The 16,089-nt window shown below is 35.2% G+C and overlaps 1 protein-coding gene across 5 annotated transcripts in view; it reads right to left on the bottom strand.

Annotated features, from left to right (window-relative positions):
- The window catches only part of LOC131855450 (protein madd-4), a 165,311-nt gene that overhangs the window by 123,447 nt on the left and 25,775 nt on the right, over nucleotides 1–16,089 (bottom strand). The window lies entirely within an intron of this gene.

Genomic DNA, 16,089 nt, shown 5'->3' with positions numbered 1-16,089 from the left:
CACAATATTATATTTAGTTTCCAGTCTGCATTTTGATTTTATCTTCAATCGTATGTACTGGACGTCTGCAGTGAAGCGTTAAGATAATTTATATTGCTGATACAAGTTAGTACCAACTGATATACTTTCAAATTGAATTGAAATCTGTTATTGAACGATAGAAATGCATGTAGATCGCATCGGTGGTCTAGCGGTTTGTTCCGATAGTCGCGGGTTCGATTCCTCGCACGGTGCAAACATTTATACTCATGAGTATGATTGTTTGTATCGGTCTGAGTGTTTTCTATGTATTAATATTTATTATTTTTCGTAAATACATACATATTATACAAAGAAAACACCTAGACCGACACAAACTCATGAATACAAATGTTTGTACCGTGCGAGGTATCGAACCCGCGACCATCAGAAGTAAAGCGGCGTGTTAAACAACTACACCACCGAGGCCTATAGTATCTTGTCTGTTTGTTACCTTTTTATGACTGTACCAATCCGAATAAAAGACTCATAAATACATCACTGGGTGGTCCCATTCAAAATGTCTTTTTTTTAAATGCAGATGGTGTGTATATAATGTTACTTAAGTTGAATGACCTTGTGCATATAAGTAAATACACAATGCATTGTACGCCAGCCGTACAGGGGACCCGTGCCTAATGTAGCTGAAAGTCCAGCGGTCCGCGTAATGTGACCACGACGGTCAGCCGGCCGCTAAGAGAATGGCGACATTAATTCAAAACGAAAGGTATGTTATAAATCATATTCTGTAATATATTTTAGAAGAGATTTTACTGCTTTAGACTTTATCTTTAATACATTTAAGAAGAGATTTGGCATGAAGTCGTCTACGTACTTCTCACTTGTACGCCACAAAGTAAGTTTATAAGTTTTGAGCGAGATCAGGTAGCAATAATATCTCAGGACAATTCACAAGGCATTCATTTACTCAGATAACAGAGATCTAATTTGTTAGTAACAATTATACTTAGCCTATGTTGGTATACCTAAAATTACATATTATCATTTAAGGGCCCCATGTTTGTACCATGCTAGGAATCCAACCCGCGGCTACCGGAAGTAAGGCGGTGAACTAAACCGCTAGACCACAGAGGTCATGAATTCAATTCATCATTGAATGATGTTGATGACGTAACATAAAAAACCAATGAGAACTTATGAGATCAAATCTACTTACTTTGGTAACAATAATCTATATAATAATAATAATCTCAGGACAATTCACACAGCACCATCTAGACCCAAGTTAAGCTAGCCAAAGCTTGTGTTATGGGTACTAGACAACTGATACATATACATAGATATTTTTTTTTGTAAATACATACATATTATACATATAAAACACCCAGACCGATACAAACAATCATACTCATGAATACAAATGATTGTGCCGCGTGAGAAATCGAACCCGCGATCATCGGTCGTAAAGCGGTGTGCTAGACCGCTAAACCACCGAGGTCGTCGTATACTATAGTATAGTTTCAAAATTGAGGGACATGTCTAGTAGATAAAGTATATTCATAGAACCAAATATAAATTTTAACTGTCATTGTGAAAGATAATTTAATAAATAATATTAAGCGTAAATTTCACATAAAACTCAGTACGTATACGTACATAATTATAAAAAACAATAAGAATTAAATTGAGGAAACAGAAAATTTCATCAAAGGCACCTACAAAAATACAATAGCAATATTGTGTAGCGCTGTTATGTATACGTTTTCAATTTAGTAGGCGTTCTCAGCGACTTGACTAGAATTAATTATTGTTTTCCTTTGTAATTCGGTAGGAACTAAATTAAATGGTTAATGAGATTGGATCTATGATGAGTCTTAAAGTGGCAACTGTTGTACATTACGCAGTCAAATAACGCCACAAGTAATTACCTACGCTTGTTGAACCTCGTACTTATATAGTCGAATTGCTTTACAGATCTACTGTAAATTAGTTTATGTTTTAGAAAGCGTACTGTAAATTGTAATGTTTTGTACAACCGAACGATTATGGGGTGGCTTTGTTCGTCTGTCTGTTAAAGAGTTACTCGTGCATATAAGAACCCATATCGTTGTTCTTATTAATATTATTAACGGGAAAGTGAGTATATATGGATAAATGCTGGTTTGTTACACTTTCACGCAAGAAATACCGAACGGTTTTGATGAAACTTCACAGTAATTTAACTTATTATTTTTTTATTGACTGACCGTAATATCATCAGATAATCCAGCAGAATAATCTATAGGCTATAAATTTCATGCGGTTGAAAATGCGGGTAGTTAGTTAATATCAATCATAAATATTAAATTAAAAAAAAATATAAATTTTTAGAGTCTTTCCAAAGCAGTCCATAGACTCTATTTTATATATCAATAATTGTACCAGCGCGAAGACAGAGCACATAGCTAGGTTACATATATTAATATTAAGAAAAAGAAATTTTATATTTATTTGTAACGGATAAAAAGAAACACTACTATAGAGCTATTTCTATTTTTTTTATAGATAGATATTAACAGAATAACATAAGCCGTACGTCACGCGTGCGGCGCCGCGGTATTTATCTAGTTGTCAATAAAAAATAAATAACTGTAAATTTTGAAAATCAAACATATAGTATATTGCCATGGCAATAAACAAACCTCCATAGCAACCATACTGTTTGCTCAATAACATCACGGTATCGAAAATTTTCACGAAATTTTTCACGAAAATGGTGATACTCCTAGTGAAAAGGGGTGATGAAAATCAATTCCTCTACGAAACAGACATAAATAATCCTGTTGATGATGTGATTAATGATGTGGTAGCGATATTCAATGGCAGACTGAAGGTAACAAGGATTTGCTATGAACTGGAGGAACTGCGCGATCATGGGACGTTCTTGCCTCCTGAGATGCAAGGGTTGACTGATGAGCAGGTATGAAAACAGTCAATGATTTATTTAAATATGTTTTGTGCCGTTTTTATTTGTTTATTTAGATACTAGTTGCTCGTACCGGTTTCGCTGCAGTTATTGTCTGTTTTTGGATTGGATTCGGGTAATCGTGTTAAGATTATTTTTTGCTATATATTTGTATGTACATACATATATGTATAATGTATGTGAATGTGAAAATGTAATAAATATAGCAAAATAATATACCCATTGTGAAAGAAAATCCTCGTAATTATTCGTTAGCTCTTCCAATTACATAAAATAGAAATTCATTCAAATGAACTTAATATGATTATATTAAGTTCATTTGAATGAATATTTTTGAATAGTCATATTTTTTTATTCTACCACTCATTCGGATCACAGACTCATGACAAGAAGAATAGAAATAGAAATTATCTTTATTAAAATAAACTTAATATAAGCACTTTTGAATGAGCAAGAAACTTGCGTAATACTCTTTTAAATCTATGTTTTTTAAAGTAAATATACATTAACAAGGAACATAGAAACTGCTAAGTACCAATTCTTATTAAAAAAATAATAAATAAATAGAAATTTTGTAAGTACAAAAGTGTTGAGATTGTACGTGAAGATACAGTAAGTATTGGTTTATCGACTGAGTTTCACAAACGAAGATATGTGACGTAAAGACGAATATGACATTTAAATTTATCATCTACCCGCTGCTGCATTTTTCGCGGAATCATAACAGTAGTAACTGCCGAAATACCGGTAAATAACTCAATAAAAATAAATATAAAGTGGTAAAATCCCATGATTTTGTTTAATTCTAAGTATAAGTATAAAATTGTTATATTCCAGATTATGGAGTTAAAACTCGAAGACCCTTGGGCCAAACGTTGTGCCCCACCAGGGTATGTGGAGAGTAAAGATGAGATGGGCAGACGCTGTGGTCTCGCGCCACCACCTAACATGCAGGAAGTGCTTAAAAAAGCAGCTGAATTTGCTAAAGAATGCATAAGTAAAAAGCAGGTGAGTTTCATCATTGCCTAGCAACATCTCGCATGATATATAGCCATGTTAATGGCTGATATATCAAACTTATAATCAAATCAAATAAAAAATAATTTATTCCTGTAGGACATTTTAGCCGCTTATGGACGTAAAATTTATCTATTGATATTTTTTGTAGTTGAGAACTGGCAAGATACCTAACTGAATTTTTTTTCAAAAGCCAGATTGATTGAGTTATTTACTTATATATGTCCCGTGCATGAACAAGTATTGCCAGGCATGTTTGTCATTTAAGTAATATATGTTATAATTAGTATATATTTAGTATTTTATATATATAAAACTAATTATAAAGAATTTATAAATGATACCTTTGTACAGATTCTATATAATTTTTATATCATATTCTCCCAGACCCTGTTAGGGCTTGCAAACATAGCCGTGACTATTTAGAGAAGAAAATAAAAAAATTATTAAACGATATTGAAACCTTCAAGAAAAGAGCTTATTCCTTTTTAAAAGGCTGACAACGTACTTGCAATTCCCCTGGTTTTGCGGGTGCTCATGAGCGGCGGTAATCACTTACCATCAGGTGAGCCGCATGCTCGTTTGTCCCCTGTGTTATAAAAAAAAAACTCCCATGAAATGAAGTTTAGGCAAATTTTAATACTAGTCCTTTTAAATAAAATCCTTAATAGAAAATACAATGTAAATATGAAATATACAACTATATGACCAGCACGTCAGCAACTGTCAGCATTTATTGTATTTACCCTTTCAGGTGGATCTCCGGAAGTCTCTGACACAGAAAGACATCGCTAGAGCTTTGGAAAATACAGTGTAAATATCGTTTTATACAACTATATGATCCAGCACGTCAGCAACTGTCAGCATTTATTGTATTCAGGCCCGACCGAAGTGATAGACCCGTCTAGAGTGCATGTGGTATTGTGGGAAGTCTTAATGACACAGGTTGAGACCATCGGGTAAGTTGTTGAGCTGCAGAATGTGGACGATTATCTGCTAGGGGCAACCAGAGCCGTTGTGGTATTGTAGGAAGAAATTCCTTAATGGGAACAGGTTGAGCGACCATCTGGGTAAGTTGTTGAGCTGCAGAATGTGGAGGATTATCTGGTACTCAGGCCGCGACCGAAGTGATAGACCCGTCTAGAGCCTGCATGTGGTATTGTGGGAAGAAATTCCTTAATGGGAACAGGTTGAGCGACCATCTGGGTAAGTTGTTGAACCTTGGTCATGTCACAGAGTATCAGGTAATCCTGAACTGAGCAAAGCTTGTACTATGATGGTAGAATAGAATAGAATAGAAAATACTTTATTCAAATATACATATATATACATATACATCTTTAAATCCATGTTTTTATTACAAAGTCTATCTGTCTGTTTGTAATTTTAAAACATCAGCTTTTCATTAAATGCATATGAAAGTATATATTGTTCTTTTATAAAGATAATTATTTAAAAAAATATATCTGTTTGTTTGTTTGTTATTAAAAATCTTTGGAACGGCTGTTTAATATACTGATAATTATTTTTGCATTTGCATAATATTTTATGCATTTTTAAAGATTTTAACGATGATTTATTAAAATCTAATCATACTGGAAACATGCAAAATTTTTCTTTTACGAATAAACTACCCATTACCTCTTAAAAAGTTATTAACATAGTTTCCACTGTTAATAGCATATCATAGTTTGAAGATCATAAATTATTAATTGTAATTTTCTCCAGGTAATAACAACAAGTCAAAAGTAACTGTGAAGTTGTGCTCCAACTCCGAAGGGGCACCAGGTCGCGAGCCTATCATGACAGAAGACGAGAGGAAACAGCTGATGCTGCATGCTTATAGAAAGCAGGAAGAGTGGAAGAAACTGGAGCAGGACGATGACGACCATTACCTCAACTCGAAATGGGCTGACGGACATAATTTGAAGAGGCAGTTCCATGGCATGAACGATATCTCTTGGAAGCCTATTATTAGGAAGTGATTTTCCTTTTTATGCTACTAGAATGGAAAACAAGTTGACGACCCTCATAAATCGTGCTAATGCTTATATGAGCAAACTCTTCACCAACCTCATCCCTCAGTGTTCTTCACAAACCACGATTAGTCGCCGTATTCTCAGATGCGCTTTGGCATTCGTCCGAGACGCAATCTGCGGGTCTCCGATAGAGAAGCCGCCCAATCTACACCTTCACTAACCCCATCCTGTTCTTGTGTTTGTATTCTTCACAAACCATGAGTAGTCGCTGAATTCTCGGATGCGCTTTGTCCATTCGTCCGAGATGCAATCCGCAGGTCTCCGATAGAGAAGCCGCCCAATCTACACCTTCACCAAGTCCATCATGTTCTTGTGTCTGTGTTCTTCACAAACCACGAGTAGTCGCTGAATTCTCGGATGCGCTTTGTCCATTCGTCCGAGATGCAATCCGCAGGTCTCCGATAGAGAAGCCGCCCAATCTACACCTTCACCAACCCCATCCTGTTCTTGTGTCTGTGTTCTTCACAAACCACGAGTAGTCGCTGAATTCTCGGATGCGCTTTGTCCATTCGTTCGAGACGCAATCCGCAGGTCTCCGATAGAGAAGCCGCCCAATCTACACTTTCACCAAACCCATCCTGTTCTTGTGTCTGTGTTCTTCACAAACCGCGATTAGTCGCTGAATTCTCGGATGCGCTTTGTCCATTCGTCCGAGACGCAATCCGCAGGTCTCCGATAGAGAAGCAGCCCAATCTACACCTTCACCAACCCCATCCTGTTCTTGTGTCTGTGTTCTTCACAAACCACGAGTAGTCGCTGAATTCTCGGATGCGCTTTGTCCATTCGTCCGAGACGCAATCCGCAGGTCTCCGATAGAGAAGCCGCCCAATCTACACCTTCACCGACCCCATCCTGTTCTTGTGTCTGTGTTCTTCACAAACCACGAGTAGTCGCTGAATTCTCGGATGCGCTTTGTCCATTCGTCCGAGACGCAATCCGCAGGTCTCCGATAGAGAAGCCACCCAATCTGCACGAAACAATCCTCCAGGACCTTTGGATGAACCAACCCAAATATTTACTGCCATATCTCAGCTTTTAAATTGGTAATCCATGGTACCCGTCATACGCTTCTTTAAAGGTTCATGTCCATACATAGACAGAAATAGACAAACCGAGACAGAGTCTCTGGACTAAACATTAAATATGTCAAACAAATTCCTTTTATATGTATAACATATCTGTAACTATATCTACCCAACTCATCTTTTACAGAACCAGAACACAACAGACAAAGCAAGTAGCTTTGAGACAGAAATATACAGACCGAGACAGAGTCTCTGGACTAAACATGTCAGACAAATTCCTTTTATATCTATAACATCTCTTTACGCAATCACGAATGTTTCACAAATACTTTATTATAGACTTTGTATAAATACTTGATTGATTTATATGACATTGTTTAATTCCGCTACAATTAGCATGTGTGAGACCACAGATATTCGGTGTGGAAACTTGACTACCGTTACGACCTTCTCTAATGGTGATCAAATTCCGACCGTTATTGAGTCTACATCCATATTGCGACACGTGTTTCGCCTCTGAACGAGGCATCATCAGGCGTTGAATAGAGCGCCGAAGAGTCAAGACTAGGCTTCCAAGCTACATTCGAACTCTACTAAAATTGTATAAATCCATCAAGTAGTGAAATGGACTTCCGCAAAATAACACCTAATTCGATTAAATATATACTTTGTATAAAGTCAACTTGTTTACAATTCATAATTCAATCTCTCCGTATAATGTATAGAGTTTCGTATTCATCCCAATTATATCTTATTTGTAATAATTATCATACCGTTTATTTGAAATGCTTTATAAATTCGTCGAAATCCTGAATAAATATGTTTTCATTTATTCTCATGTTTTAATGGTTGGGATGCATTAATGTGATATTGATTTTTTTTTTCTATAATTATTTAAAGGCAAAAGTTATAAGTAAACTAGCTGTCCCGGCAAACGTTGTTTTGCCTTAAAATAAAAAAAAAATTAGGGGTGGACTACCCCTAACATTTAGGAGGATGAAAAATAGATGTTGGCCGATTCTCAGATCTACTCAATACGCTCACAAAATTTCATGAGAATCGGTCAAGTCGTTTCGGAGGAGTATGGGAACGAAAATTTTGACACGAGAATTTTATATATAAGAAATAAAAATTCTCTCGTACATTATACTCGATTAAAGATATTTTGATTTTTTATATGGAATGCGATCGTTTTGTTAGTTAAGCTTATTTGACAATCCAGTAATATGGGTGGAAGAGAATTGTTAGTAATGTAGATAAACCTTATTAAAATCTACACAGTACAACATGTCAGGTTGACTTCCACGCGGTTCTCCCTAGAAACTATAGTGATAAAATCCTAATGAATTTTCCTCGATGGGCTAACTAACCTGACCTCATGCTCATCTTATCATCCTCCACTGGTACCTCACCAGCATAAACCGTTAGCGCAGTGGGTGTAACATACCATTAACATCCATAAAAATTGCAATCACATTTTTTTTTAATATCATTCCAGAAATTATTGCACAAACATATCTGCTAGGTAAAGTTAGTGCTAAGTATGTTTTACATTATCTCTCATTAACAACAAACTTAACGATGAACTAAGAGCTTTCTTAATTTACTACAGTTTTCATATTAAGAATAGCTTCAGAATATCTACAAGAAAATGAAGCTCTGCTTAATGGGAGCTATTACCAGTTCATTTTGAGTTGTGCTCGTTAAAAGAATGTTGTACAAAGAATTCTATATATACAGCTATCTGTAGATGCACGTCTGTTTATTGCTTTCAAAGAACAGTTCATTACGGCACTAATATTGTAAGAAAGGAAAGAAATTAGGAAATGTGCTTTGTTTTTTAATTTGTTAAATGAATTAGTTCTATTAAGATAAATCCACGCGCCAAGATTTTGTTCAAATTCAAATTCAAAAATTATTTTTTCATGTAGAACATCTTAGCCGCTTATGATCGTAATTTTTTTTTATATTATAAATTTATTTTTTCCTACTATTCAGTTCGGTATATAATAGTTTTAAGAACTATTGTATGTATATATATGAATTAATATAGATATACAACCTTAGTTAAGTCCCTTTTGTATTTTTTTTTTTTTGCACAATAAAGTTATTATTATTATTATTATACAGATCCAATTGAGAAGAACTAGCCAGTTGTTCTCAATTGAATTACTTTTTTTTTTAAAAGTCAGTTTATTTACAATGTTTTTTTATATAGGTGTGTATGTCTAACATTAAATGAAAATTCAGTACATGAACAACTATTGCCATGCACACTCAACAATGTTTTGTACACTAATAATATCTCCGAACAAATTCACACAGCGCCATCTAGTCCCAAGTTAAGCAGAGCTTGTGTTATAGGTACAATTGATAGTATTACACAGATACAATAGAAAAAAACATACATAATATATATAGAAAACACACAGATCGATACATACACTCATACTTATGAATACAAATGTTTGGACCGTGTGAGGAATCGAACTCATCGGTCGTAAAGCGGTGTGCTTGACCGCTAGACCACCGAGGTCATCAAAAGAAAGAAAGAGAAAACATAGGGACGGACAGACAGCGACAGCGACTTTGATTTATACTATAATATGTAGTGATTAGACAATAACAAGAGGCATGCGATAATCAACTTAGAAACAACTACGCACTCATTCTTAGTTTAATTTTGTATACTTTTTTTATATTAAAAAAGTAAATGCACAAAAAATTTATACAAACACCTGTACACAGGCCACAGCTTCCCAACTGGGATGAATCTGTGGCATGTCGCAGAAACATAGATTGATGGTATAATTGGATTTCACCCACATCCAATTGTGTATTGGAACGTATTGGATTGGTGTAATAAATTTGAACTGTCCGCGAGATATATAACAATTGAAAATACAATAGAAATTGTGGTCAACATTACGCAGTTGAAGCCTAATAACCGTATTCAATAACTATGTAATTGTTTCAGTGTACACAACACTATATTGATGGAGTTTATAAGAATATTATCTGTACCCGCGACTTCGTCCGCGTGAAATTTTACATTATTATTTATTAAATAAAATAATTTTTCTAAAATAAAAATAGCCTAAGTTACTGCTTATTACATCAGCTATCTGTCAGTAGAAGTCCCGGCAAAATCGGTCCAGCCATTTCAGAGATTAGCCGAAACAAACAGACAGACAGACAGACAGACAAAAATTGTAAAAAATATTATTTTGGTGTATGTATAATTATATTCATATGCATGTAGTAAAACACCGTTATTTCAATATTACAAACAAACACTATAATGTAATGATTCGATATTAATAACCCAGGACAATTAATACAGCGCCATCTAGTCCCAAGGTGAGAAAACCTTGTACGTGTTACGCTAGACAACTGATATAAAGACATACATAATATACATAGAAAACACAGTATTTATGTATTTATACCAGTTATTAGATTGGTACTAGATGGCGCTGTATGAATTGTTGTCATCTAAATATATATAACTCAAAGGTGACTGACATACTGATCTATCAACAAACAGCCCAAACCACTGAAATTTACCATGCAGGTAGATGTTATAACGTAGGCATCCGCTAAGAAAGAATTTTGATTAATTCTACCCTCAAGGGGATGAAATAGGGGATGAAACTTTGTATGAAACTTTGTCAATTTTAAACCGATCGGGCTGAGACTTTGCATACATAAAGCTACTATGAAATGGCATCCCCTAAGAAAGGATTTTAATAAATTCCACCCCTAAGGAGATAGATTAACGCGAGCGAAGCCGCGGGCAAAAGCTAGTTATTATTATATAAAAATATTCGATACATTTTATCAATTACTTAAGAGTCGTAGGTCCAAACCTAGCAGTGTAACTGTCAATATTAGATAGATAGATAGATAGATAAGTTCTTTATTCAACCATTACAAACACATAGCATACATGAGATACATTTTATCAATTACTTAAGAGTCGTAGGTCCAAACCTAGCAGTGTAACTGTCAATATTAGATAGATAGATAGATAGATAAGTTCTTTATTCAACCATTACAAACACATAGCATACATGAGATACATTTTATCAATTACTTAAGAGTCGTAGGTCCAAACCTAGCAGTGTAACTGTCAATATTAGATAGATAGATAGATAGATAAGTTCTTTATTCAACCATTACAAACACATAGCATACATGAGATACATTTTATCAATTACTTAAGAGTCGTAGGTCCAAACCTAGCAGTGTAACTGTCAATATTAGATAGATAGATAGATAGATAAGTTCTTTATTCAACCATTACAAACACATAGCATACATGAGATACATTTTATAAATAGAAATAAAGTTTACAGATTAAATAATACAGAAATAATATTACAAAATAAAATAAAAATGGAGGTGGCTTTATGTGTCGCAATGATGAAGAGGCAACCAACTCAGCATGAAGCTACAGATAAGTCTGCAGCGCTGATATTCTGTTGGCTCCTATAATTAAATACATACTTACATACATATATACGTGAATGTTTATATATTACACTTCGAGCTCTTAAAAAATTATACTATTAAAAAAATTATACAATATACAAATAGATTAAAAATGAAGTGGTGTGTTATGTATACATATATTGTTAACCTATAGATACATACTACGTACATAAATAATAGTTGTTGCATATACAAGGTCGCTGGCTAAACGCGCCTATTAAACACATTTTAGCTAAACTTATTTAACAAGTTCGACATCTCTCCTGTCTGTATGTCACATATGAGCAGTGGAATCTATACGTCACTCTTATTACCCTTTGTGTGAGTGTTTTCAACCCTTACATCCCATCCATCATGGATGTTATTAATGGTATAAAAATATCGCGTTGCAGCAACAAAAGGCAAAGACCAATGTATAATTTGCTTAAAATAACTATTAATAACTTATAAAATAAATAATTTCTATCACCAAACCCTATTTTTTAATGGGGGTTGATAAGAACTGTGAAAATTTAGAGTTGTATGTATTTTTTAATGTCATATAATAAACTTAAAGATTTATTTTTGCGAGAGCTACCGTTACACTTAGGGGTATAAAAATTAGTTATAAATCTATTCTCAGATCTACTGAATATAGATACAAAATTTCATCAAAATCGGCCAAGTCGTTTCGGTGGATTATACTCCACCGAAACGACTTGACCGATTTTACACGACCTGTGACACGAGAATTTCATATATTAGACTAGCTACCTACCCTTGCTTCGCTCGGGTGTACATGTATTATACATATAAACCTTCCTCTTGAATCACTCTATCTATTAAAAGAAACCGCTTCAAAATCCGTTGCGTAGTTTTAAAGATTTAAGCATATGAGGGTACGGACAGACAACGACAGCGACTTTGTTTTATACTATATAATGATATACATAGAGGGTAATCGTTCAAACACGCGGATCTTATTATTATTATTTACACTACATTTTCTCAGCTTTTGCTGGTTTTTTACCACACTTATTATTATTACAAAGACGCGTTAGTGAGCACATAGCCTTATTCCATGTTATATTATCACACATATATACAATAGCTACAATACGCCATTATGTCTGTCTGTCCCTGTTATACGGAGCCGAACATAAAGGACCTCAGTTCGCAGGTGGGTTTGACGCGTTTACTGTCATTGTCATCGCGCCGTCTGTATATTAGAAGTTATTGATAGAAAATCTATTAATAGTATTACATCACACTATACGTGTTTCTGCTATGTTTGAAATACAGTCCTAAGATTAAAACACGGTAGAAAGCTTACAAATTCAGTCCCGTAATCTAAATATATATAACTCAAAGGGAGATTCATGAGAATCGGTCAAGCCGTTTCGGAGGAGTATGGGAACGAAAACTGTGACACGAGAATTTTATATATAAGATAACTCAAAGGTGATTGATATAGTGATCTATCAACGCACAGCCTAAACCACTGGACATATCGGACTGAAATTTGGCATGCAGGTAGATGTTATGACGTAGGCATCCGCTAAGAAAGGATTTTGATTAATTCTACCCCCAAGGGATTAAAATAGGGGATGAAAGTTGTTATGAAACTTTGTCAATTTTAAACCGATCGGGCTGAGAATTCGCATGCACAAAGCTACTGTTGTGGTGGGGTTCTTTTGTTTTGAGATGGTATGTGTTAAATAATAAATAATATGTACGTTTACAGCAGAAGAATTATAATGTCCTTTTATCATTTTCTTTTACAATAATGTCAATCAGTATTTTGACAGCAACTACTATTATAAAATCGTAATCGTATATTGATGGTGACAGGACTATGTACTATAGGATCCCTGGTCGTATGGTCGGACGGTGAAGTAAAAATGCTCGGTTGTTTGCACTTAGTAGGAAGGCACCTATCGGGTCGCTGTCTCGCCAGTGAATGCGGTCCGCTGCTTTTTTTTTTTCGGACTACTCTAATGCTGTTGTAGCTGGCCTTTACAGCTTCACCGGACGTTATGGGGTGAGTGCAGATGGCACTCCAAACCCGCGGAAGGACTTATGGAGCGGCTGAAGGCCAACTCCTGCCTGACGGATACGACTTTAGTCTGAGGGCACCACTAGGGATTCGAACCTCGGTTCAGGCCGTCGTAATTTCGATCCAGGGCGGTCCGCTGCGCGGCCGCGCTCTTTATATAGACGCCCTACGGGTGGCCTTCCCTACTGCAACTGTACGTTGCGTGTGATTTATTTACACATAATTATTATTAACAAAAAATTATCTTATCTATACTTATATACAAATTCTGCTTATGCTAATTACTTATATTTAGGGCAATAAAAAACACTATGTTATATATTTTATTGAGGATGACTTATTATACTAATTACAGCTAAAACTTATTTTCTAATCGATTCCGTCGCGTACATAATATAAAAAAAACATCTATTAAAAAGAGCAACACACAAGTTTCTTGCTCATTCTTCTTGTGATGAATCTGCATTCCGAATGAGTGGTAGAATCAAAATATGACAATTCAAAAGTGCTTGTAATGAGTTTATTTGAATAAAGATTATTTCTATTTCTATATACATATATATATATATATATATACATCTAACAGCTACTATGACGTAGGCATCCCCTATGAAAGGATTTTGATAAATTCCACCCCTAAGCCGCGGGCAAAAGCTAGTTTATACATATTTATTTAAATTGTGAACAAAAAGATTACTGTTTTAAGTACCACGCACAACCACATTGTGGAATCACCTTCCAGCAATGGTATTTCCTAACCGATACGATATTGAAACCTTCATGAGCTTATTCCTTTTTAAAAGGCCGACAACGTACTTGCAATTCCCCTGGTGTTGCGTGTGCTCATGGGCGGCGGTAATCACTTACCATCAGGTGAGCCGCATGCTCGTTTGTCCCAGTGTTAAAAAAAAAAATTTTTGACGCGATCATTAATGGTATTTTCGAACCGATACGATATTGAAACCTTCAAGAAAAGATCTTATTTCTTTTTAAAAGGCCGACAACGTACTTGCAATTCCCCTGGTGTTGCGTGTGCTCATGGGCGGCGGTAATCACTTACCATCAGGTGAGCCGCATGCTCGTTTGTCCCCTGTGTTATAAAAAAAGAAAGTTTGACGCGGTCATTATTTATAAGTATAATTAGTATATCACGGTATTTTATTTTTATTGAGTTCCCGATATTTCGGCAGTGTTTCAATCACCATGATCACGGGTAAACTGAAGAGCAGCGGGTAGATGGAAAATAAAATGTTTTATACGAAATGAAATAAAATAAAACAAATCTTTTACAAAATAATATCAATCCATGAAGTAGTGAAATGGACTTCCGCAAAATAACAGCTAATTTAATATATATCTATTTGTACCGTCCGAGGAATCAAACCCGCCACCATCGGAAGTAAGGCAGTGTGTTAAACCTCTATACCACTGATACCATATCAAATCAAGTATATTATGATATCACAATTACTTTCATATTCTATTATTACAATAGAGGAATATACGTACATTCCCTTTGTGAAGTTTTGATTAAATTTACATCGTCTCAGACCCAAATAACTTAGTATAGACAGCCGTTAGTCCCTCAGTTTACAGATCACTGATTCTCTATGGTCTAATGACGGGCTCTGCTCGAAGGGAATCTATGGTAGAAGATACCGCTTCATTACATAGTATAAAACAAAGTCGCTGTCGCTGTCTCTCCGTCCCTATGTATGCTTAAATCTTTAAAACTACGCAACGGATTTTGAAGCGGTTTCTTTTAATAGATAGAGTGATTCAAGAGGAAGGTTTATATGTATAATACATGTACACCCGGGCGAGTAGCTAGTTTAGAATATATAATGAATATCCCTGTATAATTATTAGAAACAACCTCGGTGGTGTAGCAGTTTACGTCCGATGGTCGCGGGTTCGATTCTTTGCACGGCACAAATATGTATTCATGAGTATGATTGTTTATATCGATCTGGGTGTGTGTATAATATATATGTATTTATGAAAAAAAATCTATGGATTTGTATCAGTTGTCTAGTACCCATAACACAAGCTTTAGCTAGCTTAACTTGGGTATAGATGGCGCTGTGTGAATTGTTCCACAGCGCCATCTAGTCCCATGGTAAGCAGAGCTTGTGTTATGGGTACTAGACAACTGATATAAATACATGGATATATTTTTTTCGTAAATACATATTGTACATAGAAAACATCCAGAGCGACACAAACAAACATACTCATGAATATAAATGTTATATATATAAATGCGAGGAATCGAACCCGCAACCATTGGTAGTAAGGCGGTGTGCGCCGCTAGACCACTGAGGATAAAGCAAGCTGTTGGTACCTAAAATCGGTAGACATAGGTCTTTTTACAAAACCTATCTGATTAATCTACTAATAGAGGGTGAAAGGCATTGTTAGTAATGTGGATCTTATTGCTAGCAATATACCATGTCAGGTTGATCTCCACGCGGTTCCCCTAGAAACCATCGTGATAAATTCTTAATGAATTTGCTACGATCTTATCATCTTCCA

Source organism: Achroia grisella, unplaced genomic scaffold (assembly GCF_030625045.1).
Source record: "Achroia grisella isolate CSIRO2021 unplaced genomic scaffold, CSIRO_AGI_Agris_v1 utg1419, whole genome shotgun sequence".
Lineage (NCBI taxonomy): Eukaryota > Metazoa > Arthropoda > Insecta > Lepidoptera > Pyralidae > Achroia > Achroia grisella.
Note: the sequence above shows the minus strand (reverse complement) of the source record. Positions and strands in the feature narration are given on the sequence as shown.